Source organism: Octopus bimaculoides, chromosome 2 (assembly GCF_046866305.1).
Source record: "Octopus bimaculoides isolate indiv1 chromosome 2, ASM4686630v1, whole genome shotgun sequence".
Taxonomy (NCBI): domain Eukaryota; kingdom Metazoa; phylum Mollusca; class Cephalopoda; order Octopoda; family Octopodidae; genus Octopus; species Octopus bimaculoides.
Genome location: NC_142929.1, coordinates 8,178,944 through 8,183,024, shown reverse-complemented (window position 1 = coordinate 8,183,024; position 4,081 = coordinate 8,178,944).

The following is a 4,081-nucleotide window of genomic DNA, read 5'->3' as shown; positions in this document are numbered from 1 at the left end:
TCCTGTAGATGTCAGAACAGTACTTGAGTATCTTTCATCACAGACAAGTACATTTTTGGAGGAGGGGACCTTGCAAGTCTACCAGATAGATGGAAGAGCATTGTAGAAAAGGAAGGAGAGTATATTTTAGATTAAAAAAGAACTTTGTTTATCTTAATTTTGGAAAACAAAAGTATTTAAAAAACCGCATTATTTATGGGATGACTCAATATTTGTGACTGCTAACAGATGGTAGAAAAACACTGATTTTAAAATTCTAATCTGAGAATGAATAAGAGAAAATGATAGAAAGGAGGTAATATATATAAAGGAGTGAAATAGAGAAGAATGAATTTATTCTTATCTTGATCTGTACACACCTTCATTGTATGGCAAGGGCTACTACTACTACTACTACTACTACTACTACTATTACTATTACTTTTACTTTTTTTCTTTTACTTGTTTCACTCATTGGATAGCGACCATGCTGGGGCACCGCGTTCAAATAATTCGATGCTTGTGCTTATTTTATTAAGCCTGGTACTTATTTCAGCGGTGTCTTTTGCCGAAGCGCTAAGTTACGAGAACGTAACCAAACCAACTCTCTCTCTCTCTCTCTCTCTCTCTCTCTCTCTCTCTCTCTCTCTCTCTCTCACACACACACACACACACACATATATATATATATATATATATATATATATATATATATATATATATATATATATATATATATATATATATATATATATGCATGCATGCAGAGTGCGATGAATATATTGTCGTCTAAATTACGCAAAAATAAAAATAACACTGACATCTCATTTTACAGATATATTTACCAAAATTACATAAAAATATTTTGAAATACTAAAGAGTAAATTTATTCAATAAAATCGGCATTGGCTTCAACTACGACCTCCAGACGACTTCAGAATCTCCTGCAACTCTTCTGGACGGTTTCCTTTTTTAAGTTGGTGAATGCTGCCATAATCCTTGTCTTCAGTTCATCTTTGGTGTTAGAAGGAGTTTTGTTGGTCTCTCGCTTAACTGCGCCCCACACATAATAATCAAGGGGGTTGCAGTCTGGGGAGTTAGGTGGTCTGATGTTAGGGGTGATGTGGTCGCAAAAATTGTCTGACAGCCATGACTGGGTTCTCTTGTTCGCGTGGCATGGTGCTGAGTCCTGTTGCCAGACATAGGGTCGTCCTGTAGCCACCCTCTTGACCCAGGGCAGCATTACCTCCTACAAGCACTTGATGTAGGCCTCCGTGTTGAGTCTGAAGCCGTGTGGGAAGATGAATGGAGGCATAACGTAGTCATCACCAGTGATCACTCCAAACACCATGATGTTGACTGGATGTTTGATCTTTATCACTCTCGGTACATGTCCTCAGATTGACACCTAAACACTCTGAAATGTTCGTATTGGAGCTTCCGGCGCGAATGCCTAGCAGTACAGCATGTTGTTTCCAAATTTCTGGCAGTGAATTGCGTCATGATGCTCTTTTTCTCATAGATGGTACCCAACTAACCCTACTATATTGTGTAGTCGACAAAATCAAAAACAAACAATGCGCATGCACAAAATTAAAAATATAAAATGGCGAAAATTTACCCATCGCACCCTGTATGTATGTGTGTGTATACGCACACACATATACGATAGGCCTCTTTTAGTTTCCGTCTACCCAACCCACTCACAAAGCTTGGCTGGTCTGGAGCTATAGTAGAAGACACTTGCCCAAAGTACCATGCAGTGGGACTGAACTCCAAACCATGTGTTTGGAAAGCAAACGTCTTGCCACAGTCACGCATGCGCCTAGGTAGATAGATATATACATATAACAAAATTACTCACTGCTTGTTTGTGGATGACTTGAAATTGTATGCCAAGAGTATGCATGAGATGAAAAAGAGCCTTGACATGGTTACAACATTCGCAAAGGAAATAGGGTTGGAGTTTGATGGCGATAAATGTTGCTATAGGCTGTGCAAAGAGGGAAAACTGTAAACCAGACAAACAGTTATTTCTATCAACTGCTTCTCCTATATCTGACGATGAATGTTTCAAGCACCGAGGGGACAAATGAAAACATATCCTACCAGTAACAAGACACGTGTCACTAAATAATATTACAGCCAGATAAGGAAAATATGGACCTCGGAACTTTCTGCATGCAATAAGACAGTGGCTCACAAAATATATTCTATGAGTACCAGGTACGGATCTTTGGTTTTCGTCACTGTTTACACTTTTGTTTCAATTGTTTTCAAATTTGGTATATGGGTTAAGTTTTGTATACTAATTATGTAAATGAAATTCATTTTTCCTATAAATCCCTAATTGAGAAGTAATTAGCCTTTAAAATTTGCAAAATGTGAATATTTTAGCCAATCAGAAGCGTGTATTTTATACGTCGTCGTGGCGAAAAACTCTGTTTTTATAGTAACCAAAGATGCTGCGCATGCGCACAAGGAGGAGACAGATATACGAGAAAGATAATCTACTATAATAATACTCTTGTATTTTTCCCCGTCACAACATATGAATGAGAAAGGAAGAGTGATAGTAAACTGGTGGAATGGTGAACATTTTACGCTGAGAAAGAAAACTCAGTGTTTCAACTCTGTGTGAGTAAATGTGTGTACGCGTACAAAGGAAGTATGTGAATGTATGTGAACATTGACATGTGTATTAATTTGATTTCCCATCCATATTTATATATAAAATACTATAATTAGCCGTCATTTTTTTACGGCACGGGACCAGCTATCTTATTTTATAAAATCCTAGTGTATTTGCAAACTTTCAAAAATTAAGTTAAAAAAAAATGATCCAAAAATTAAGGAAATCTTTGTCCGGTACCGGATAGATCCTAAAATCTTATCAGTTCATGCCAGTCATGAGGCAAACATCCCTGAAAGTTTCATCCGAATCCATCCAGTGGTCCTTGAGATAGCTTGTCTACGGACAATCAAGCAAACAAACAATCACAACTGAAACAATACCCCCTCCTTCGCTAAGGTAGGGGTAATAATATAAAATCTTAAGTAACTTGTAAACCGGTTGTATGAAAATGTTTCATAGATTACGAAAGAAAAAAATCATCCCAGTAAGGTTAGGGAACGTAATTGATGTGGAAAATAGGAAATTAGGGAATGCACACATGGTATCTTATTAAATAATTCTTTCTATTATAAGCATAGGGCCTGAACTCAAGACGTAAAACGTACGAAATGCTGCAATGCATTTTGCCCGACATGCTAACGTTTCTTATTTCTTTATTACCCACAAGGGGCTAAACATAGAGGGGACAAACAAGGACAGACAAAGGGTTTAAGTCGATTAGATTTATCCCTGTACGTAACTGGTACTTAATTTATCGACCCCGAAAGGATGAAAGGCAAAGTCGACCTCAGCGAAATTTGAACTCAGAACGGCGGCGAATGAAGAAAAACGAAAGTAATTATTTTTTCAAATTTTGGGCACCATATCAGCAATTTAAAGGAGAGTGGGTCAGTCGATTACACTAATACTTTACTATCGACCTCGAAAGGATGCAAGGCAAAGCTGAATTCACAGTGTAAAGAGCTGGAAGTAATGGCGTTAACCCATAAAGCGCTTGGATTTGCACTTACATAGAATGGACAGCTGAGCACATTTTATGAAAATGAGACTACCATGCTCACATAAAAAACAAAACAATAGTTAAAATATCTTCTTAGTATATATAATGGTGGAAAGTTTTACATCATCTGATCAGTCATTAGTTGAACTATTAGTCCTCTTGCATTCTGGTGGGTATCGGAGCGTTTGAGTGACATCAGACCCCAACAAACGCCCATAAATTAAAAGCATCTATTTGGGCCACGATCGTGGCCCGTCGCGTTTTGTGTTAAGCATTTTGTCCTACGTGCTAACGGTTCTGTCAGCTAGTTGCCTCGACGAAACTAAAAATCGCGAAACATTCAATCGCAGGCTTCACGGTTTCTGTCAACTGAGTCTAATTCTGTAGTGATATTTTATCATGACTACTATTCTGTAGAGAAACTGTATAGTCAGTTATGAATAATTTAAGGAAATAAATTGCACGAA